The 24,918-nt window shown below is 45.1% G+C and overlaps 1 pseudogene across 1 annotated transcript; it reads left to right on the plus strand.

Annotated features, from left to right (window-relative positions):
• The first annotated feature begins 2,840 nt into the window (after window positions 1-2,840).
• On the plus strand, window positions 2,841-21,612 carry LOC118947093 (E3 ubiquitin-protein ligase TRIM16-like; annotated as a pseudogene). The gene is made up of 6 exons (XR_005041747.2): window positions 2,841-3,524; window positions 4,354-4,449; window positions 11,647-11,880; window positions 19,848-20,007; window positions 20,133-20,192; window positions 20,426-21,612. The product of XR_005041747.2 is annotated as an E3 ubiquitin-protein ligase TRIM16-like (transcript).
• The last annotated feature ends 3,306 nt before the right edge of the window (window positions 21,613-24,918 follow it).

The raw sequence follows: 24,918 nt of genomic DNA on the forward strand, positions 1-24,918 counted from the left end.
GCCCAGGAATGTGTACTGGACAAAAACTTGTTTGATGAAACTCTGCTTGACTCTGACATGGTGCTGTTATATTCGGAGATATTCCAAATTCTTGTGATCGGTCCAAACCAAAAATAGATGTTCTGCTCCCTCCAGCCAGTGTCTCCACTCCTCCAGTGTCATCTTGACCACCAGGAGTTCTCGGTTGGTCGTAGTTTCTTTCTGCAGAGTTGAGACGATAGGACAGGAAGGCACAGGGATGGAGCTTTATGTCCTGGATGGATCGCTGCGACAGGATAGCCCCCACTCCAACGTCAGAAGCATCGACCTCGACCACAAACTGACGGGACGGGTCCGGATGGACGAGGTTGAGGGCTGTAGTGAATTGATGCTTCAGGTCCACAAAGGCTCTGTCAACCGCTGGGAACCATATGAACAGTAGATTGGGAGAGGTGAGTGCCAAGAGTGGGGCTGCCAGAGTGCTGTAGCCTCGAATGAAACACCGGTAGAAATGGGCAAACCCCATGAAATGTTGTAGCTGCACCCTGGACGTAGGTTGGGGCAAATCCACTACTGCTTTCATCTTTTCCGGGTCCATCTGGACATTTCCTTCAGCGATGACATATCCCAGAAAGGAGAGGGTAGAACGGTAGAACTCGCATTTCTCCGCTTTCACAAATAACTGGTTCTCCAGGAGGCGCTGAAGGACTTGTCGAACATGGAGGACGTGTTATTGGGCAGGGAAAAAAACAGGACATCGTCGAGGTAGACAAACACAAAATGATTTAACATGTCCCGGAGCACATCGTTTACCAGGGCTTGGGATATTCCACAGCTGCAAGAAAAGTTCTATATATTATTGAAACAATGTTGCGATTGTTTGTGAGAATGCCAACAGGTGTGGTTTCCTTGGGGGAGAGATTCTATTGGGGAAAGGTTCCTGTTGGGGGTTGACATTGAAGCCAAGGGGAATAGGGTGTGTGTGTGCTCAAACACACATCCATGTGGGGGTCTGGGAGAGGAAGTGTGTCCATCTGATGAATGGGCATGTGCCTGAACAAAATGTTATACACTAGTTATAGTCTTCATTTGTAATGACCTGTCATTTTTGATTGGGAAAAAAGTTAAATAAAAATGAAAATGAAAATCATCAACATGTATTTTGTGTGTTCAGATGCCCTGTGTGGACAAAATCATGGAACCTTATGACAATCAGATTAAATTAACTACATTTTTCAGAGAGAAAACTTGCAAATCGGTCCAAGTCAACCAGAACACAGCAGGAGGGTTAAATATGTATTTCAAATACATATAACAGAAATACTGCCCATCTCTGTCTCCACATTATCTTCTGTAACATGTTGAAGGGAAGTCCTGCTGTTGGAAGTGTACTCACCCTAAAGCCACTCTCCAATTAGGACCACATCCTAGTTAAGCAGTACACCTTGCTGCAGTCAGCTCGTTTGGTGAGGCACCATGCGGTTGGTGGGTCTCCAACCCAGCCACTACCTCATAGAGTATTCTACTACCAGGTTGGAGCGAAAATGTAAAAAATACTATTTCAAAATATAGATACAAGATACCGTAAAGATCAATGTATCAAAATAAACAACACCTGCATTTTGTAACATATTTATGAAATGTAACATACTTCATTTTAAACAAAAATACACTTGCAAACATTTAGCCCAAAGAGCAACAAGATTCTCAGTAATGGTTAAAAACCCCTTTTTTCTTGCTACTTGACAGTGATTCTGTATGTTGTTATCTACCTTAGTTGAGCAAGTCACTCTGGAGAAGCTAAATGACTCAAATCTATATGTGAAAATGAACATACCAAATAAACTGCAAAGCACACTGGGTAGTATTATTGGTCCTGTTTTGGGGAGGAGCTCATTAGAAATAAAATTAGATTTGATTTGATTTGAATAGACGCTTTGTTTAGTGCATTCATATTAAGACAGCTAAGTGAGACAACAATATATTACAATTGTATCAAATACATTTTCCGTCAACAAAGTATTTATCAACATTTTTACATGTATATTTAGTTAATTTAGCAGACGCTCTAATCAAACCAGACTTCTGATTCCAGTAAAGGGTTAAAGAGGGGCTACAAGACGTGAACTGCTGCAAAAAAATGGTCAAGAAAAAGATGTATTTTGAAAATAAAAAAAATAATAAATTGGAGTATTGTTCAGCCCAGTGTAATTCAAATAACAAAATACTCAGAAGTATTTAAAATACGTATTTCAAATACATGTAACATAAATAATAACGATCTCTGCCAACGACCCAACACTCTGTCACACTTCCTTATCAAAGAAACCACACCCCCTCTACATACAGAGAACACAGTCCAGGAGGAAGCCACTCCCCCTCTACATACAGAGAACACAGTCCAGGAGGAAGCCACTCCGCCTCTACATACAGAGAACACAGTCCAGTAGGAAGCCACTCCCCCTCTACATACAGAGAACACAGTCCAGTAGGAAGCCACTCCCCCTCTACATACAGAGAACACAGTCCAGGAGGAAGCCACTCCGCCTCTACATACAGAGAACACAGTCCAGGAGGAAGCCACTCCGCCTCTACATACAGAGAACACAGTCCAGTAGGAAGCCACTCCCCCTCTACATACAGAGAACACAGTCCAGTAGGAAGCCACTCCCCCTCTACATACAGAGAACCCAGTCCAGTAGGAAGCCACTCCCCCTCTACATACAGAGAACCCAGTCCAGTAGGAAGCCACTCCCCCTCTACATACAGAGAACACAGTCCAGTAGGAAGCCACTCCCCCTCTACATACAGAGAACCCAGTCCAGTAGGAAGCCACTCCCCCTCTACATACAGGGAACAGAGTCCAGGAGGAAGCCACTCCCTGTCCTCTGGTGTAGAGTTCCATGAAACAGAAAGTAATCTTTCACACTGCCACTGCTTAACCTACGGGAGAGAGCACCAAAATGGCAGAGAATCAGGAACTGTTCTGTTGCTCCATCTGTCTGGATCTACTGAAGGATCCGGTGACTACTGCCTGTGGACACAGTTACTGTATGGGCTGTATTAAAGAAAGCTGGGATCAGGATGATCTGAAAGGTGTCTACAGCTGTCCACAGTGCAGACAGACCTTTATCCCAAGGCCTGTTCTGAAGAGAAACATTGTGCTGGCTGAAGTGGTGGAGAAACGGAAGAAGACAGGACTCCAGGCTGCTCCCCCTCCTGCACTGTGCTATGCTGGACCTGGAGATGTGGCGTGTGATGTCTGCACCGGGACCAGAAAGCAGAAAGCCCTCATGTCCTGTCTGGTGTGTCTGGCCTCTTACTGTGAGACTCACCTCCAATCTCACTATGAATCTCCTGCTTTGAAGAAGCACAAGCTGGTCAAAGCCACCGCACAACTACAGGAGAAGATCTGCTCTCATCATGACAAACTGCTGGAGGTTTACTGTCGTACCGATCAGCAGTGTATCTGTTATCTGTGTACAATAGATGAACATAAAGGCCATGATACAGTGTCAGCTGCAGCAGAGAGGACTGAGAAACAGGTAAGACCAGAACAACTTGTTGGTGACTGTCTGATAAACTAAGAATTAAAGATACAGTAGGAACTAAATCTGTTTCAATATGAGATCATTACATTATATACAATATGAAATGGATCCACAAATATGAACACAAACCTTGAGTATATTGAGTTTGTTACAAATGTATCACCATTTTCTAAAGTCAAACACTATTATCATTCGCCTACCTCCTCATGCCTTTTGCACACATTGTATATAGACTCCCCCTTTGTTTTCTACTGTGTTATTGACTTGTTAATTGTTTACTCCATGTGTAACTCTGTGTTGTCTGCTCATACTGCCATGCTTTATCTTGGCCAGGTCGCAGTTGCAAATGAGAACTTGTTCCTGGTTAAATAAAGGTGAAATAAAAAAATAAATACAAAATTCAACTTGTTGGTGACTGTCTGATAAACAAGGAATTAAAGATACAGTAGGAACTAAATATGTTTGAATATGAGATCATTATATTATATACAATATGAAATGGATCCACAAAAATGAACACAAACCTTGAGTATATAGAATTGTTAACCCAGATTCTCCAAATGTATCACCATTTTCTAAAGTCAAACACTATTATCATTCTGAATGGCCTTTTATGAGTCCAAAGTTCAGTCTCAGGCCCTTGATACATGTAGGCCTACCATAAAAACTATAATGATTCACATAGCAACATAATATCATATTGTAAAGGGACTTCCTCGGGATTGTAGACCTTCCTCTCTATGGGTCCTATGTCACATTACTATACTATTGATCTACTGGACTAATAAAGCTTGGTAGCTCATTGAAGAGTGATTCTCCACAGAGGCAGCTGGGGATGAGTCAGAAGAAGGTCCAGCAGAGATTCCAGGAGAGAGAGAAGGAGCTGAAGGAGCTTCAACAGGCTGTGGAGTCTTTCAAGGTGAGTGTTGTTGATCAGAGGAGACACACCATTTCACTTCTCTCCTCCAGTCAGAGAGAGAGAGAGAGAGAGAGAGGGGCCCCTATCCAATCGCACTGACCCCACTGTTGGGAACAGCCTGTCTGGACACCTTTCAGCGAATAGACTGGTTCATGTAACCACTGGGCTGCCTCATCACATAACCATGAGTAACCATGACTGACTCATGTCCCCTGTACATTAAAATGGAAATGTCTCTCTCTCAATTGAATTAAATTCATAGGGCTTTATTGGCATGGAAATATATGTTTACATTGCCAAAGCAAGTGAAATAGACAATAAACAAAAGTGAAATAAACAATCAGAAATTAACAGTAAACATTACACTTGGAAGGGATTTGGGGGATGGGGGAGGGTCTATCAGAAGTTAGTAGGACTCTTTTATTTTCTCAGAAATTCTGAGTTAGGTAGGAGGATTTAGAGTGGTGTAAACCGTGATTGAACACACTCCAGAACAGTAGGTGGCGCCATGCACCTTTAATGTTGGTTTTTAGGACCTCCATTATATCATAGAAGAAGAAGTTCGTCTGTGAGGGTTTTGTGGTTCCTGAGGAGGGCTACTATTCTTTTCTCTTTTGGTTTTCAAGTATTTTCAGAATATATTAAAGCCAAAGCTAAAGCTTCCCTAAACAATTCAATATATCAGTCAATATATTTTCTCTGTGATTTATTTTCTCTCCGTCAACCTACACTACTATAGACTTTGGTCATAATCAAAGCTTTGTTAATCAATAGGTTTTTATGTGAGGCTGCCTGTAGTGTAATGACCTGACTAGATCATAAAGGAACAATTGTCCAGACAGAGGATTGAGTTGACGGTTTATTACCAACTTTACACAGGCTACTGTTTGGCCTTAGCTCACGCCAAATAAATGAAAGATACCCCACAAGCCAATCGGGACCTTCTCTTGTGAAGGCCAGATGTAAGAGAGAGAACAAAGGCTAAACCTTAACTTCCAATGCCCCGCCCCCTCCACGCCACTCCGCCAACCACCAGGATGCCCGGCATCAGAACATCCCAGCTATTCCTGTGATTGGCAGATAGCATGTTGATTGGCATGTCGAACCCCGCAAACACTGGGAACTGGTAAGTACAACACAACCAAATAATAGCCGAACACATAACACACAGCTGTCTGTGCGGGTCGCTACAGTAGTTTTACTATCTGTGCCAGGCTATAAATGACACAGATAATATCTAGATAATATCTAGATAACGTTGTATTTAATGTAGTTTTACTATCTGTGCCAGGCTATAAATGACACAGATAATATCTAGTTAACTTTGTATTTAATTGATCACAGCTTTCTGCTTTCCATGTAGAGTTTTTGGTAAAAACATTACATTTGATTATTTTGTCAGTAATGGCTGCAACATTTGGAAAAAATCTTAGTTTACCTTTGTCAAACATGAGATGACACAGACACACAGAGACAGTGTTGTGGCAAAGCTACCAGGAAACTATCAATCATGGGAACATTGCTCAAATTTTAACATCTGACCATGCTGGTGATATTGCAGAGAGAAGGGAGTATCTGAGGAGAATTGTTGTGGTCACATCGATGTTAGGAAGACAGGGACTCTCTTTCCGTGCCAATGATGAATCTAGTGAAAGCACAAATAGAGGGAACTGTCAATAGTAAAACTAAAATAAAACTCAAACAACTTCCTAGATACATCATGCTGAACTGAGTTTACCAAGAACTACGGTATGGATGTCAAAACAGAAGACATGTTGGTTGACAGAAACTTTCTTGCCCGGAAAAGAGAGGCTGGACGTCCTCCCAAAGATATGCTTGTTGTGCATAACTTCCTGAATGATGATATGATATATACAGTGCCTTGCGAAAGTATTCGGCCCCCTTGAACTTTGCGACCTTTTGCTACATTTCAGGCTTCAAACATAAAGATATAAAACTGTCTTTTTTTGTGAAGAATCAACAACAAGTGGGACACAATCATGAAGTGGAACGACATTTATTGGATATTTCAAACTTTTTTAACAAATCAAAAACTGAATAATTGGGCGTGCAAAATTATTCAGCCCCTTTACTTTCAGTGCAGCAACCTCTTTCCAGAAGTTCAGTGAGGATCTCTGAATGATCCAATGTTGACCTAAATGACTAATGATGATAAATACAATCCACCTGTGTGTAATCATGTCTCCGTATAAATGCACCTGCACCGTGATAGTCTCAGAGGTCCGTTAAAAGCACAGAGAGCATCATGAAGAACAAGGAACACACCAGGCTTTGGATACAAAAATATTTCCCAAGCTTTAAACATCCCAAGGAGCACTGTGCAAGCGATAATATTGAAATGGAAGGAGTATCAGACCACTGCAAATCTACCAAGACCTGGCCGTCCCTCTAAACTTTCAGCTCATACAAGGAGAAGACTGATCAGAGATGCAGCCAAGAGGCCCATGATCACTCTGGATGAACTGCAGAGATCTACAGCTGAGGTGGGAGACTCTGTCCATAGGACAACAATCAGTCGTATATTGCACAAATCTAGCCTTTATGGAAGAGTGGCAAGAAGAAAGCCATTTCTTAAAGATATCCATAAAAAGTGTAGTTTAAAGTTTGCCACAAGCCACCTGGGAGACACACCAAACATGTGGAAGAAGGTGCTCTGGTCAGATGAAACCAAAATTGAACTTTTTGGCAACAATGCAAAACGTTATGTTTGGCGTAAAAGCAACACAGCTGAACACACCATCCCCACTGTCAAACATGGTGGTGGCAGCATCATGGTTTGGGCCTGCTTTTCTTCAGCAGGGACAGGGAAGATGGTTAAAATTGATGGGAAGATGGATGGAGCCAAATACAGGACCATTCTGGAAGAAAACCTGATGGAGTCTGCAAAAGACCTGAGACTGGGACGGAGATTTGTCTTCCAACAAGACAATGATCCAAAACATAAAGCAAAATCTACAATGGAATGGTTCAAAAATAAACATATCCAGGTGTTAGAATGGCCAAGTCAAAGTCCAGACCTGAATCCAATCGAGAATCTGTGGAAAGAACTGAAAACTGCTGTTCACAAATGCTCTCCATCCAACCTCACTGAGCTCGAGCTGTTTTGCAAGGAGGAATGGGAAAAAATTTCAGTCTCTCGATGTGCAAAACTGATAGAGACATACCCCAAGCGACTTACAGCTGTAATCACAGCAAAAGGTGGCGCTACAAAGTATTAACTTAAGGGGGCTGAATAATTTTGCACGCCCAATTTTTCAGTTTTTGATTTGTTAAAAAAGTTTGAAATATCCAATAAATGTCGTTCCACTTCATGATTGTGTCCCATTTGTTGTTGATTCTTCACAAAAAAAGACAGTTTTATATCTTTATGTTTGAAGCCTGAAATGTGGCAAAAGGTCGCAAAGTTCAAGGGGGCCGAATACTTTCGCAAGACACTGTATATATATATATATATGATATACCAAGAGGTGTTCTGTACCTGTCTGTCCAGGAGGGAGGAGAGTAGAGCAGGACCAAGAGGTGTTCTGTACCTGTCTGTCGAGAGGGGGGACAAGGCCTGGTGGACCTGGAGAGCAGGGTGGCAGATATCTGACTCAATGTGGTGCAGAAACTACTGTCCCCCTCTCTCTGTCTCTCTCTCTCTCTCAGTCTCTCTCTCTCAATTCAATTCAATTCAAGGGCTTTATTGGCATGGGAAACATGTGTTAACATTGCCAAAGCAAGTGAGGTAGACAACATACAAAGTGAATATATAAAGTGAAAAACAACAAAAATTAACAGTAAACATTACACATACAGAGGTTTCAAAACAGTAAAGACATTACAAATGTCATATTATATATATATATATATACAGTGTTTTAACAATGTACAAATGGTTAAAGGACACAAGATAAAATAAATAAGCATAAATATGGGTTGTATTTACAATGGTGTGTGTTCTTCACTGGTTGCCCTTTTCTCGTGGCAACAGGTCACAAATCTTGCTGCTGTGATGGCACACTGTGGAATTTCACCCAGTAGATATGGGAGTTTTTCAAATTTGGATTTGTTTTCGAATTCTTTGTGGATCTGTGTAATCTGAGGGAAATATGTCTCTCTAATATGGTCATACATTGGGCAGGAGGTTAGGAAGTGCAGCTCAGTTTCCACCTCATTTTGTGGGCAGTGAGCACATAGCCTGTCTTCTCTTGAGAGCCATGTCTGCCTACGGCGGCCTTTCTCAATAGCAAGGCTATGCTCACTGAGTCTGTACATAGTCAAAGCTTTCCTTAATTTTGGGTCAGTCACAGTGGTCAGGTATTCTGCCGCTGTGTACTCTCTGTTTAGGGCCAAGTAGCATTCTAGTTTGCTCTGTTTTTTTGTTAATTCTTTCCAATGTGTCAAGTAATTATCTGTTTGTTTTCTCATGATTTGGTTGGGTCTAATTGTGCTGTTGTCCTGGGGCTCTGTAGGGTGTGTTTGTGTTTGTGAACAGAGCCCCAGGACCAGCTTGCTTAGGGGACTCTTCTCCAGGTTCATCTCTCTGTAGGTGATGGCTTTGTTATGGAAAGTTTATGAATCACTTCCTTTTAGGTGGTTGTAGAATTTAACGTCTCTTTTCTGGATTTTGATAATTAGTGGGTATCGGCCTAATTCTGCTCTGCATGCATTATTTGGTGTTCTACGTTGTACACGGAGGATATTTTTGCAGAATTCTGTGTGCAGAGTCTCAATTTGGTGTTTGTCCCATTTTGTGAAGTCTTGGTTGGTGAGCGGACCCCAGACCTCACAACCATAAAGGGCAATGGGCTCTATGACTGATTCAAGTATTTTTAGCCAAATCCTAATTGGTATGTATAAATTGATGTTCCTTTTGATGGCATAGAATGGCCTTCTTGCCTTGTCTCTCAGATCGTTCACAGCTTTGTGGAAGTTACCTGTGGCGCTGATGTTTAGGCCAAGGTATGTATAGTTTTTTGTGTGCTCTAGGGCAACAGTGTCTAGATGGAATTTGTATTTGTGGTCCTGGTGACTGGACCTTTTTTGGAACACCATTATTTTGGTCTTACTGAGATTTACTGTCAGGGCCCAGGTCTGACAGAATATGTGCATAAGATCTAGGTGCTGCTGTAGGCCCTCCTTGGTTGGTGACAGAAGCACCAGATCATCAGCAAACAGCAGACATTTGACTTCGGATTCTAGTAGGGTGAGGCCGGGTGCTGCAGAATTTTCTAGTGCCCGCGCCAATTCGTTGATATATATGTTGAAGAGGGTGGGGCTTAAGCTGCATCCCTGTCTCACCCCACGGCCCTGTGTGAAGAAATGTGTTTTTGGCCAATTTTAAGCGCACACTTGTTGTTTGTGTTCATGGATTTTATAATGTTGTATGTTTTACCCCCAACACCACTTTCCATCAGTTTGTATAGCAGACCCTCATGCCAAATTGAGTCAAAGGCTTTTTTGAAATCAACAAAGCATGAGAAGACTTTGCCTTTGTTTTGGTTTGTTTGGTTGTCAATTAGGGTGTGCAGGGTGAATACATGGTCTGTTGTACGGTAATTTGGTAAAAAGCCAATTTGACATTTGCTCAGTACATTGTTTTCATTGAGGAAATGTACGAGTCTGCTGTTAATGATAATGCAGAGGATTTTCCCAAGGTTAGTGTTGACGCATATTCCACGGTAGTTATTGGGGTCAAATTTGTCTCCACTTTTGTGGATTGGGGTGATCAGTCCTTGGTTCCAAATATTGGGGAAGATGCCAGAGCTAAGGATGATGTTAAAGAGTTTTAGTATAGCCAATTGGAATTTGTTGTCTGTATATTTGATCATTTCATTGAGGATACCATCAACACCACAGGCCTTTTTGGGTTGGAGGGTTTTTATTTTGTCCTGTAACTCATTCAATGTAATTGGAGAATCCAGTGGGTTCTGGTAGTCTTTAATAGATGATTCTAAGATCTGTATTTGATCATGTATATGTTTTTGCTCTTTATTCTTTGTTATAGAGCCAAAAAGATTGGAGAAGTGGTTAACCCATACATCTACATTTTTGATAGATAATTCTTTGTGTTGTTGTTTGTTTACTGTTTTCCAATTTTCCCAGAAGTGGTTAGAGTCTATGGATTCTTCAATTACATTGAGATCATTTCTGACATGCTGTTCCTTCTTTTTCCGTAGTGTATTTCTGTATTGTTTTAGTGATTCACCATAGTGAAGGCATAGACTCAGGTTTTCCGGGTCTCTATGTTTTTGGTTGGACAGGTTTCTCAATTTCTTTCTTAGATTTTTGCATTCTTCATCAAACCATTTGTCATTATTGTTAATTTTCTTCGGTTATCTATTTGAGATTTTTAGATTTGATAGGGAAGCTGAGACGTCAAATATACTGCTAAGATTTTCTACTGCCAAGTTTACACCTTCACTATTACAGCGGAACGTTTTACCCAGGAAATTGTCTAAAAGGGATTTAATTTGTTGTTGCCTAATTGTTTTTTGGTAGGTTTCCAAACTGCATTTCTTCCATCTATAACATTTCTTAATATTACTCAGTTCCTTTGGCTTTGATGCCTCATGAATGAGTATTGCTCTGTTTAAGTACTGTGATTTTGCCGTGGTTTGATAGGGGTGTCAGTGGGCTGACTGTGAACGCTCTGAGAGACTCTGGGTTGAGGTCAGTGATAAAGTAGTCTACAGTACTACTGCCAAGAGATGAGGTATAGGTGTACCTACCATAGGAGTCCCCTTGAAGCCTACCATTGACTATGTACAGACCCAGCGTGCGACAGAGCTGCAGGAGTTGTGACCCGTTTTTGTTGGTAATGTTGTCATAGTCGTGCCTAGGGGGGCATATGTGGGATGGAATGCTGTCACCTCCAGGCAGGTGTTTGTCCCCCTGTGTGCTGAGGGTGTCAGGTTCTTGTCCGGTTCTGGAATTTAGGTCGCCACAGACTAGTACATGTCCCTGGGCCTGGAAATGACTGATTTCCCCCTCCAGGATGGAGAAGCTGTCTTCATTAAAGTATGGGGATTCTAGTGGGTAGATATAGGTAGCACACAGGAGGACATTTTTATCTGTTAGGATAATTTCCTTTTGAATATCTAGCCAAATGTAGAATGTTCCTGTTTTGATTAATTTAATGGAGTGAGTTAGGTCTGCTCTATACTCTCTCTCTCTCTCTCTCTCTCTCTCCAGCGCTCTGCACAGGCAGCAGTGGAGGACAGTGATCAGATCTTTACTGAGCTGATCCGCTCCATTGAGAGAAGGAGCTCTGAGGTGAAGGAGCTGATCAGAGCCCAAGAGAAGGCTCAAGTGAGTCAAGCTGAAGGACTCCTGGACTAACTGAAGCAGGAGATAGCTGAACTGAGGAAGAGAAGCACTGAGCTGGAGCAGCTCTCACACACAGAGGATCACATCCATTTCCTCCAGGTAACTAAACTGTCTCGTTACATGTGATATGAAATTAACTGATTGAGAAACTATTAATCTCAATCATTATGTTGTCCTGTCTGTCTCTCTGTCTGACCGTCCCTCTCTCTCTGTCTGTCTGCCCCTCTCTCTCTCCCTCTCTCTGTCCGTCCCTGTCTCTCTCTCTGTCTGTCCGTCCCTCTCTCTCTGTCCGTCCCTGTCTCTCCCTCTCTCTGTCACTCTCTCTGTCCATCCGTCTCTCTCTCTGTCTCTGCCTCCCTCTCTCTCTCTGTCCATCCCTCTCTCTGTCCGTCCCCCTCTCTCTCTCTGTCGGTCTCTCCCTCTCTCTGTCAGTCCCTCTCTCTCTGTCTGTCTCTCTCTCTCTCTCTCTGTCCGTCCCTCCCTCTCTCTGTCCGTACCTCTCTCTCTCTCTCTCTGTCCATCCCTCTCAATTTTTCAATTCAATTCAAGGGTTTATTGGCATGGGAAACATGTGTTAACATTGAAAAAGCAAGTGAGGTAGATAATATATAAAGTGAATATATAAAGTGAAAAACAATAAAAATGAACAGTAAACATTACACATACAGAAGTGTCAATACAATAAAGACATTACAAATGTCATATTATATATATACAGTGTTTTAACAATGTACAAATGGTTAAAGGACACAAGATAAAATAAATAAGCATAAATATGGGTTGTATTTACAATGGTGTTTGTTCTTCACTGGTTGCCCTTTTCTCGTGGCAACAGGTCACAAATCTTGCTGCTGTGATGGCACACTGTGGAATTTCACCCAGTATATATGAGAGTTTTTCAAAATTGGATTTGTTTTCGAATTCTTTGTGGATCTGTGTAATCTGAGAGAAATATGTCTCTCTAATATGGTCATACATTGGGCAGGAGGTTATGAAGTGCAGCTCAGTTTCCACCTCATTTTTTGGGCAGTGAGCACATAGCCTGTCTTCTCTTGAGAGCCAAGTCTGCCTACGGCGGCCTTTCTCAATAGCAAGGCTATGCTCACTGAGTCTGTACATAGTCAAAGCTTTCCTTAATTTTGGGTCAGTCACAGTGGTCAGGTATTCCGCCGCTGTGTACTCTCTGTGTAGGGCCAAATAGCATTCTAGTTTGCTCTGATTTTTTGTTAATTCTTTCCAATGTGTCAAGTAATTATCTTTTTGTTTTTTCATGATTTGGTTGGGTCTAATTGCGCTGCTGTCCTGGGGCTCTGTAGGGTGTGTTTGTGTTTGTGAACAGAGCCCCTGGACCAGCTTGCTTAGGGGACTCTTCTCCAGGTTCATCTCTCTGTAGGTGATGGCTTTGTTATGGAAGGTTTGGGAATCGCTTCCTTTTAGGTGGTTATAGAATTTAACGTCTCTTTTCTGGATTTTGATAATTAGTGGGTATCGGCCTAATTCTGCTCTGCATGCATTATTTGGTGTTCTACGTTGTACACGGATGATATTTTTGCAGAATTCTGCATGCAGAGTCTCAATTTGGTGTTTGTCCCATTTTGGGAAGTCTTGGTTGGTGAGCGGACCCCAGACCTCACAACCATGAAGGGCAATGGGCTCTATGACTGATTCAAGTATTTTTAGCCAAATCCTAATTGGTATGTTGAAATTGATGTTCCTTTTGATGGCATAGAATGCCCTTCTTGCCTTGTCTCTCAGATCGTTCACAGCTTTGTGAAAGTTACCTGTGGCGCTGATGTTTAGGCCAAGGTATGTATAGTTTTTTGTGTGCTCTAGGGCAACAGTGTCTAGATGGAATTTGTAAATGTGGTCCTGGTGACTGGACCTTTTTTGGAACACCATTATTTTGGTCTTACTGAGATTTACTGTAAGGGCCCAGGTCTGACAGAATATGTGCATAAGATCTAGGTGCTGCTGTAGGCCCTCCTTGGTTGGTGACAGAAGCACCAGATCATCAGCAAACAGCAGACATTTGACTTCGGATTCTAGCAGGGGGAGGCCGGGTGCTGCAGACTTTTCTAGGGCCCGCGCCAATTCGTTGATATATATGTTGAAGAAGGTTTGGCTTAAGCTGCATCCCTGTCTAACCCCACGACCCTGTGTGAAGAAATGTGTGTGTTTTTTGCCAATTTTAACCGCACACTTGTTGCTTGTGTACATGGATTTTATAATGTCGTATGTTTCACCCCCAACACCACTTTCCATCAGTTTGTATAGCAGACTCTCATGCCAAATTGAGTCAAAGGCTTTTTTGAAATCAACAAAGCATGAGAAGACTTTGCCTTTGTTTTGGTTTGTTTGGTTGTCAATTAGGGTGTGCAGGGTGAATACATGGTCTGTTGTACGGTAATTTGGTAAAAAGCCAATTTGACATTTGCTCAGTACATTGTTTTCATTGAGGAAATGTACAAGTCTGCTGTTAATGATAATGCAGAGGATTTTCCCAAGGTTACTGTTGACACATGTTCCACGGTAGTTATTGGGGTCAAATTTGTCTCCACTTTTGTGGATTGGGGTGATCAGTCCTTGGTTCCAAATATTGGGGAAGATGCCAGAGCTAAGTATGATGTTAAAGAGTTTTAGTATAGCCAATTGGAATTTGTTGTCTGTATATTTGATCATTTCATTGAGGATACCATCAACACCACAGGCCTTTTTGGGTTGGAGGGTTTTTATTTTGTCCTGTAACTCATTCAATGTATTTGGAGAATCCAGTGGGTTCTGATAGTCTTTAATAGTTGATTCTAAGATCTGTTTTTGATCATGTATAAGTTTTTGCTCTTTATTCTTTGTTATAGAGCCAAAAAGATTGGAGAAGTGTTTTACCCATACATCTCCATTTTGGATAGATAATTCTTTGTGTTGTTGTTTGTTTAGTGTTTTCCAATTTTCCCAGAAGTGGTTAGAGTCTATGGATTCTTCAATTACAATGAGCTGGTTTCTGACATGCTGTTCCTTCTTTTTCCGTAGTGTATTTCTGTATTGTTTTAGTGATTCACCATAGTGAAGGCGTAGACTCAGGTTTTCCGGGTCTCTATGTTTTTGGTTGGACAGGTTTCTCAATTTCTTTCTTAGATTTTTGCATTCTTCATCAAACCATTTGTCATTATTGTTAATTTTCTTCGGTTTTCTATTTGAGATTCTTAGATTTGATAGGGAAGCTGAGAGGTCAAATATACTGTTAAGATTTTCTACTGCCAAGTTTACACCTTCACTATTACAGTGGAACGTTTTACCCAGGAAATTGTCTGAAAGGGATTGAATTTGTTGTTGCCTAATTGTTTTTTGGTAGGTTTCCAAACTGCAGTCCTTCCATCTATAGCATTTCTTAATTTTACTCAGTTCCTTTGGCTTTGATGCCTCATGATTGAGTATTGCTCTGTTTAAGTAGACTGTGATTTTGCTGTGGTCTGATAGGGTGTCAGTGGGCTGTCTGTGAACGCTCTGAGAGACTCTGGGTTGAGGTCAGTGATAAAGTAGTCTACAGTACTACTGCCAAGAGATGAGGTATAGGTGTACCTACCATAGGAGTCCCCTCGAAGCCTTCCGTTGACTATGTATATACCCAGCGTGCGACAGAGCTGCAGGAGTTGTGACCCGTTTTTGTTGTTTATATTGTCATAGTTGTGCCTAGGGGGGCATATGTGGGAGGGAATGCTGTCACCTCCAGGCAGGTGTTTGTCCCCCTGTGTGCTGAGGGTGTCAGGTTCTTGTCCGGTTCTGGCATTTAGGTCGCCACAGACTAGTACATGTCCCTGGGCCTGGAAATGATTGAGTTCCCCCTCCAGGATGGAGAAGCTGTCTTCATTAAAATATGGGGATTCTAGTGGGGGGATATAGGTAGCACACAGGAGGACATTTTTCTCTGTTAGGATAATTTCCTTTTGAATTTCTAGCCAAATGTAGAATGTTCCTGTTTTGATGAATTTAATGGAGTGAGTTAGGTCTGCTCTATATCAAATTAGCATACCCCCTGAGTCCCTTCCCTGTTTCACACCTGGTTGTTTGGTGGATGGGACTACCAGCTCTCTGTAACCTAGAGGGCAAACAGTGGGTCCGTCTCCTCTATACCAGGTTTCTTGCAGGATGACAATGTCTGTATTACCGATTTCTTTGATGAAGTCCGAGTTTCTGCTTTTTAGGCCAAAGGCAGATGACCTCAGGCCTTGGATATTCCAGGATGATATAGTGAAGGCTTTTTGTTCCATAGAGTGTCCAGTGTTGTTGGTCGTGGTTTGGCCTCAGGCCAGTAAGTGTGAGCAGAGCCTGCTGAGCATCTGGTACATGCTATTGGCTTGGGCGAGTGTGAGAGTGGGGGTTGGGACTGTTTGCCCGCTCACTACCTGGGCGCATGTGTGGCTTCCATGTTGAGGCCCTCTTTGCGGGGGAGGGGTGCATGGGGTGGGCAGGAGTGGCATAGGTCTGATCTGAGGGGGCCTAAATGGGGTGTGGGCATGGTTGACGTGGGGGGGTGTTGATTGGTTGGGGTGGGGGTGTGGATGTGTCTGGGTGTACTGTGGTCTGGATGTAATTCCTCTTGGCGTGGGTCCTCTATGTGTAGGTCCAGGGGGGGGGGGGTTCCTGCAGGTCTGGGAGGGTGTCTCGCTGGTCTGGGTGGGGTGTCTATTGATCTGTTGCTCCTGTGTGAAGTGTTGGGGATACGTTTGAGAGCGATGTCCTTTAGAGTTCGGGCAAAGGTGGGCACTGCTGCCTTGTAGAGGTGGACCTGGTCATAGAGGCTGTTCAAGTCCAGGGTGGAGTGGTGGACCTGGTCATAGAGGCTGTTCAAGTCCAGGGTGGAGTGGTGGGCCAGGAAAACATTTGGTTTTGAGGCACAGTCACGGGAAATACTTGCGTTTACCCGCTGTATTGTGGCAGGGTGGAAGTCTTTTCGTGGTAGCAGGGTGGAGATAACCACTTGTGCGTTGGGGAAAGTAGAAGAAGCCTTTTCAATCACTCCCTTCAGTGCTGTGGCCACCCTTTCCTGCTGTGCTCTCAGGTCGTTTGTGCCTGTGTGTATTATTATGTGGCTGGGTGAACCTAGTTGGTCCTCAGACAGAAGGTCGAGGGCGCGCTGGGTGTTTGGACACCAGAGTTTAGACACACTGTGTTTGGGAAAAAGTTTTTTTTCTTCTATATATTTCCCATTTGAGTCCATAAGTAGTACAATCTGTGTGTTGTGTTTGTCCTCAGTGGGTGTGAGGGGGTTGTCAGAAGGGCTATCAGGGTGGCTGACAGGGGGGTGCTCAGAGGGGGTGAGAGCCGCTGGGCTTGTGGTTCTTCATTTGTCTGTTCTGCTGTGATGTCTACTCTATGGTCAGGGTCTGGTGTGGACTGTTCTGCTGTGGTGTTGAGACTTTTGTCAGGTGCTGAGGTGGGCTGTTCTGCTGGCTTCTCTGTGGGGGTGGCCACCTCTCTAGTGGGTTGTTCTCTGTCACACGCCGTCCCCCTCAACCTCTCCTCCGTCCCCCTCACCCTCTCCTCCATCCCCTTCAACCTCTCCTCCACCAGCAGTCTGATCCTCTCCTCTAATGCTCTGTTTCTCTCCTGATTCTGCTCTTTCTCCTGTTGAAGTTGTCTCACCACAGTCCAGAGTGCAGATATGTCTCTCTCCATCTCCAGCTCTCCAGGTCTGGTTAAGGGGGTGTTGTTGTGCTGGACTGTTGTCTGGGTCTGTGCTGACTGAAGTGTAATCACCTGCTGTTCCAGCTCCACCTGTCTTACCTCCAGCTGGGTGAATTTGTCCTTCATTTCAATGAGGGAGTGGTAATCTGTGCTGGGAGGTTGACTCTCCGCTGGGGGTTGCTCGTCTGTGGGGTTACATAATGAAGAGGTCTGGTCTGACCCGCTCGGGGTGGGGGTATCTTTATCAAGGGAGAGCTTCTCCTGCTGGGCTAATTCTTTGATTAGGTGAAAGTCCAGCTGAAACTGTTTGGGGTTACCCTGTACCATTACTGTTCCGGACTTATAGATATTTATATTACCTGACTCAGAGTCCTCGTTATCAAGTATTCTGAGTTTCCACCCCTCGTTAACCCCCCTCTCTTAACAAAGGGGTAGTGTGCTAATATAGCACTGTGCCATGCCAGGGGATGGTTTGTGTGGAAGATAAGGTTGCTGATATTCCCATTTTTGTAATAGTCAGCAAAAAGTGTCTCTTGATTTTCCATAAGGAGCTTCATTTTGTAATCTTTTCTTGCCTTATCATTCTTTACATGCAAAGGGTACTGTATTTTAATTACCTCTGAACAGCGGGAGGGAGCTTCTAAGGCCTCTCCATTTGGTTGGGGTAGACTGTGTGACTCTCCTGCCATTGTTGGACTAATGGGCTTTGACACCTCTCACTTGACACGTCAGTGCTAGTTGAAGCTGTATCAAGCTTGGTAGAATTATGTTAGAATTCAGTCCTTATAAAGTAATGTTGTGTATTTTTCTTCTTGGCTTTTGGAAATAAAATATCGTTTCAGACTAAACATTACTCACTCAGCTCTGTCCGTCCCCCTCTCTCTCTCTGTCCGTCCCCCTCTCTCTCTCTGTCCGTCCCTCTCTCTCTCTCTGTCCTTCCCTCTCTCTCTCTCTGTCCGTCCCCCTCTCTCTCTGTCCGTACCTCCCTCTCTCTGTCCGTCCCTCTCTCTCTCTGTCTGTCCCTCTCTCCCTCTCTCTGTCTGTCCCTCTCTCTCTCTCTCTGTCCGTCCCTCTCTCTCTCTCCCGTGTCCGCCCCCCTCTCTCTGTCCTTCCCTCTCTCTCTCTCTCTCTGTCCGTCCCTCTCTCTCTCTGTCCGTCCCTCTCTCTCTCTCTGTCCGTCCCTCTCTCTCTCTGTCCGTCCCTCTCTCTCTCTCTGTCCTTCCCTCTCTCTCTCTCTGTCCGTTCCCCTCTCTCTCTGTCCGTCTCTCTCCCTCTCTTTTACTCTGTCCGTTCCTCTCTCTCACTCTATCCGTTCCTCTCTCTCATTCTGTCCGTCCCTCTCTCTCACTCTGTCCGTCCCTCACTCTCACTCTGTCCGTCCCTCTCTCTCTCTCTGTCCGTCCCTCTCTCTCCCTCTGTCTCTTTTTCTCTGTCCTTCTGTCTCTGTCCTTCTCTGTTCCCTTCTCTCTCTCTCTGTCAGTCCCTCTTTGTCCTTCTCTGTTTCCGTCTCTCTCCCTCTCGTTTACTCGGTCCGTTCCTCTCTCTCACTCTATCCGTTCCTCTCTCTCATTCTGTCCGTCCCTCTCTCTCACTCTGTCCGTTCCTCTCTCTCACTCTGTCCGTCCCTATCTCTCTCTCTGTCTGTCCCTCTCTCTCCCTCTGTCTCTTTGTCTCTGTCCTTCTGTCTCTGTCCCTCTTTGTCCTTCTCTGTTCACTTCTCTCTCTCTCTGTCCGTCCCTCTTTGTCCTTCTCTGTTTCCGTCCCTCTCTCTCTCTCTGTCCGTCTCTCTCTCTCTCTCTGTCCGTCCCTCTCCCTCTCTCTGTCCGTCTCTCTCTCTCTCTCTGTCCGTCCCTCTCTCTGTTCGTCCCTCTCTCTCTCTGTTCGTCCCTCTCTCTCCCCCTCTCTCTCTCTCTCTCTCTCTCTCTCTCTCTCTCTCTGTCTCTCTCTCTGTCTCCCTCTGTCTGTCTCTGTCTCTCACTCTCTCTCTTTGTCTCTATCTCTGTCTCTCTCTTTCTCTCTCTCTCTCTCTCGCTCACTCTCTCTCTGTCTCTGTCTCTGTCTCTCTCTGTCTCTCTCTCTCTCTCTCTCTCTCTCTCTCTCTCTCCAGAGTTATCAGTCTCTCTCTCTCTCTCTCTCTCTCTGTCTTTCTCCAGAGTTATCAAGCTCTCATCTCTCTCTCTCTATGTCTCCCTCTCTCTGTCACTGTCTCTCTCTCCATAGTTATCAGTCTCTCTCTCTCTCCAGAATTATCAGTCTCTCTCTCTCTCTCCCGAGTTATCAGTCTCTCTCTCTCTCTCCAGAGTTATCAGTCTCTATCTCTCCAGAGTTATGTCTCTCTCTCTCTCTCTCTCTCCAGAGTTATCAGTCTCTCTCTCTCTCTCCAGAGTTATCAGTCTCTCTCCAGTATCAGTGCATCTTCAGACTTACCCAGCATCGTTGTCCGTCCTCTTCAGTACTTTGGAGATGTGAGTAAGACTGTGTCTGAACTGAGAGAGAAACTAGAAGACTTCCTTAAAGGAGAATGGACCAAGATCTCCACTACAGGTGTGTTGAAAACAATAAGAACATCAACTTTAGACCATTGAAAGTTCCCTACTAGTCATATACATTTGGAATATGGTCTGATGATAACATTCCCTCTCTCTGTCAATGTGTTTGTGTGTCTGTAGTGAATATAGTGGATGTTGTACTGCCTCCAGAGCCCAAGACCAGAGAACAGTTGTTACAATGTGAGTCTCTATATTGTGAAGTAACTAACAGTCTCTTTTTACTGACACTCCTAACAATCCCTCTAGAAATATATAGCAATAGTAGATCTAATCAAAGACTGGGTATCTATCTGACTCCTCATATTTCTCTGATTTGATCTCTGCTGTGCTCTAATCAAAGGCAGGGTAGATACAGTATCTGACTAAACTTATTGTTCTGACTCCCCTCATTGGTCTCTCTGCAATTCTCCCAGATTCCTGTCAGCTCACACTGGACCCAAACACAGCACACACACACCTCTCTCTGTCTGAAGGGAACAGAAAGGTGACCTATACAGAACAAGTCCAACCATATCCTTGTCATCCAGACAGATTCACCAACCAGTACCATGTTCTGTGTAGAGAGGGTCTGTCTGGACGCTGTTACTGGGAGGTGGAGTGGAGTGGTAATGTTGTTACAGCAGTCTCATATAAAGACATCAGCAGAACAGGGACAGATAGTGGATTTGGACACAATAACAATTCATGGAATTTAGAGTACTATAGAGGTGGTTATTGGTTCAGACACAATAATGTTGTGACTAAAGTATCAGGCCCTCAGTCCTCCAGAGTAGGAGTGTACCTGGATCACAAGGCAGGTACTCTGTCCTTCTACAGTGTCTCTGACACAATGACCCTCCTCCACAGAGTCCAGACCACATTCACTCAGCCCCTCTATCCTGGGTTTGGGATTGGATATTTTCCATTTTTCTATGGTACTGTGGAGCTGGTTAAACTGTAAACTGATTTATTATTAATTAAAATTCAATACAATGTTTTAATCTTGTACATTTCCATGAATCATGATGTCTGGTGTTGATGTATATTGGTTGTCATTCAGAAACATTGATATGTTTTCTCAGTTGGTTTTCTGTCTCTATGTAATTCTCCTCAGTATCATTGATCAGCGTGTTGGCTCGGTCCTAATTGATGTGTTCTCTGTCACCTGGAGCTGCATGGAAAATGGTCCAGGAACTAAAGGACAATTCAGGACTAGTCAGCCCACTACAAGCTGGTATCACTTACTTTCTACTAAACTATATGGTCTGGTTTCCCAGACACAGATTAATCCTAGTCCTGGACTAAACAGTATGTTCAATGTAGATGTCCAGGAAACCGGCCCTAAATGTGTCATCTTTCATCCTCCCATACGGCTCAGTCCAGCAACATTATACCTGTCCAGCAGGTGGTGGTGTTGACCAAACAATAAAACCAGCAGATATCTTGACTTGCCACTCAGTATATCAGTAATGTTCAGAATAGTACTTTAATATCATTGGAGATTGATGGTCTTTTTAATCCACTATCCAGAGTCAGGAACAGATGAAGTTAGGTCTGCTACTGTTCAGTGATTAAATATGATTTATGGTGATGGGAAATAATAAAAAAACACTCAACTTCATCTAGTAATAGTTTTCCTTTGTTATTTATTCCAAGGTGTGTCTTTAACTTGTAAATGTATTGTGTGGAGGTGAGCTAGTGGTGTGGCTGATAGAATAGAATGAAAAGGGAGGATGGGAGGAAGAGGGGAGGAGTGAAGGGCTGTTCAAGAAACCAGATGAGGAAGAGGAAGATGTTCAGGGGAATTACTGTCTCTGTTCCAAATGGTTCCCTATTCCCTATGTAGTGCACTATGGTGCTTCTGACCAGATCTAAAGTAGTGTTCTACGTAGGGAATAGGGTGCAGATTGATTACAATATCATGCTTTAGTGTTTGGCACAACAATATATTAGATCTCCACCCCCCACTTCCTGTCTGTCATCCCACGGTTCGGTTAAGACTTCCTCTCATTGAATTGGGCCTCATTCTAAATGGTCACTTTGTATTGATAGTCCATACTGGTCTTTACTATGGTTCTACATACAGTACCTGTATTGATAGTCCATACTTGTCTTTACTATGGTTCTACATACAGTATCTGTATTGATAGTCCATACTGGTCTTTACTATGGTTCTACATACAGTACCTGTATTGATATTCCATAATGTTCTTTACTATGGTTCTACATACAGTACCTGTATTGATATTCCATACTGGTCTTTACTATGGTTCTACGGACCTGAAAGAGACTGCAGTGTACTCCAGTCTCCAGCAGGGGGCAGTAAAACCATATGGACCTGAAAGGGACTGCAGTGTGCTCCAGTCTCCAGCAGGGGGCAGTAAAACCATATGGACCTGAAAGGGACTGCAGTGTGCTCCAGTCTCCAACAGGGGACAGTAAAACCCTATGGACCTGAAAGGGGCTGCAGTGTGCTCCAGTCTCCAGCAGGGGGCAGTAAAACCCTATGGACCTGAAAGGAACTGCAGTGTGCTCCAGTCTCCAGCAGGGGGCAGTAAAACCCTGTGGACCTGAAAGGGACTGCAGTGTGCTCCAGTCTCCAGCAGGGGGCAGTAAATCCCTATGGACAGAGGGGCGGCAGCAGCTCGGGACAGAGGGGCGGCAGCAGCTCGGGACAGAGGGGCGGCAGCAGCTCGGGACAGAGGAGGGGCAGCTGCTCGGGACAGAGGAGGGGCAGCTGCTCGGGACAGAGGAGGGGCAGCTGCTCGGGACAGAGGGGCAGCTGCTTGGGCGGCCCCTGGCTGACTGGCGGCACTGGCGGCCCCTGGCTGACTGGCGGCACTGGCGGCCCCTGGCTGACTGGCGGCACTGGCTGACTGGCGGCACTGGCGGCCCCTTGCTTACTGGCGGCACTGACGGCTCCTGGCAGATGGGCGGCACTGGCGGCTCCTGGCAGACGGGCGGCACTGGCGGCTCCTGGCAGACGGGCGGCACTGGCGGCGCTGGGCAGACGGGCGGCACTGGGCAGACGGGCGGCACTGGCGGCGCTGGGCAGACGGGCGGCACTGGCGGCGCTGGGCAGACGGGCGGCACTGGCGGCGCTGGGCAGACGGGCGGCACTGGCGGCGCTGGGCAGACGGGCGGCGCTGGGCAGACGGGCGGCACTGGCGGCGCTGGGCAGACGGGCGGCTCCTGGCAGACGGGCGGCACTGGCGGCGCTGGGCAGACGGGCGGCACTGGCGGCGCTGGGCATACGGGCTGCACTGGCGGCGCTGGGCAGACGGGCGGCACTGGCGGCGCTGGGCAGACGGGCGGCACTGGCGGCGCTGGAGAGGAGGAAGGCTCTGGAAGCGCCGGACTGAGTAGCTCTCGTAGCGCCGAACAGGCGGGAGACTCCGGCAGCGCTGGAGAGGAGGAAGCCCCTGTAAGGATGGGCCGGAGAGACAGCCTGGTACGGGGGGCTGCCACCGGAGGGCTTGTGCGTGGAGGTGGTGACGGATAGACCGGGCCGTGCAGGCGCACTGGAGCTCTTGAGCACCGAGCCTGCCCAACCTTACCCGGTTGAATGGTCCCGGTCGCCCTGCCAGTGCGGCGAGGTGGAATAGCCCGCACTGGGCTTTGCAGGCGAACCGGGGACACCGTGCGCAAGGCTGGTGCCATGTAAGCCGGCCCAAGGAGACGCACTGGAGACCAGATGCGTAGAGCCGGCTTCATGGCACTTGGCTCGATACCCACTCTAGCCCGGCCGATACGCGGAGCTGGAATGTACCGCACCGGGCTGTGCACCCGCACTGGGGACACCGTGCGCTCCACAGCATAACACGGTGCCTGCCCGGTCTTTCTAGCCCCCCGGTAACCACAGGAAGTTGGCTCAGGTCTCCTACCTGGCGTAGCCATACTCCCTGTGAGCCCCCCTCCAATAAATTTTTGGGGCTGACTCTCGGGCTTCCATCCGCTCTGCCGTGCTAGTTCCTCATAATGCCGCCTCTCTGCTTTTGCTGCCTCCAGCTCGGCCTTGGGGCGGCAATATTCTCTTGGCTCTGCCCAGGGTCCTTTTCCGTCTAGAATCTCCTCCCAAGTCCATCTCTCCAAATAGTGCAGCCTCTCCCACTGCTGCTGCTGCTGCTCCTGCTGCTGCTTTTTCCGTTGCCCATTACCACGCCGCTTGGTCCTGTTGTGGTGGGTGATTCTGTAATGACGTTCGTCTGTAGGAGGAGAAGCGGACCAAAAAGCAGCGTGGTGGTTACTCATGTTCTTTAATTAGTGGAAAACTGAACGATACATGAAATAACTTAAATCTACAAAACAACAAACGGAACGTGAAAACCTATACAGCCTATCTTGTGACAACAAACACAGAGACAGGAACAATCACCCACAAACACACAGTGAAACCCAGGCTACCTAAGTATGATTCTCAATCAGAGACAACTAATGACACCTGCCTCTGATTGAGAACCATACTAGGCCGAAAACATAGAAATGCCCCAAAACATAGAAAAACAAACATAGACTGCCCACCCAACTCACGCCCTGACCATACTAAATAAATACAAAACAACGGAAAATCAAGGTCAGAACGTGACAGATATGGTAAGAGTCAATGTGCAGGGGTTTAGGTTCGTTAGGTTAGTTTAACATGATAAATTATGGTAAGAGTCAATGTGCAGGGGTTTAGGTTAGTTAGGTTAGTTTAACATGATAAAATATGGTAGGAGTCAATGTGCAGGGGTTTAGGTTCGTTAGGTTAGTTTAACATGATAAAATATGGTAGGAGTCAATGTGCAGGGGTTTAGGTTCGTTAGGTTAGTTTAACATGATAAAATATCGTAGGAGTCAATGTGCAGGGGTTTAGGTTCGTTAGGTTAGTTTAACATGATAAAATATGGTAGGAGTCAATGTGCAGGGGTTTAGGTTCGTTAGGTTA

Source organism: Oncorhynchus mykiss, chromosome 4, assembly GCF_057628025.1.
Source record: "Oncorhynchus mykiss isolate SJ-2025 chromosome 4, ASM5762802v1, whole genome shotgun sequence".
Lineage (NCBI taxonomy): Eukaryota > Metazoa > Chordata > Actinopteri > Salmoniformes > Salmonidae > Oncorhynchus > Oncorhynchus mykiss.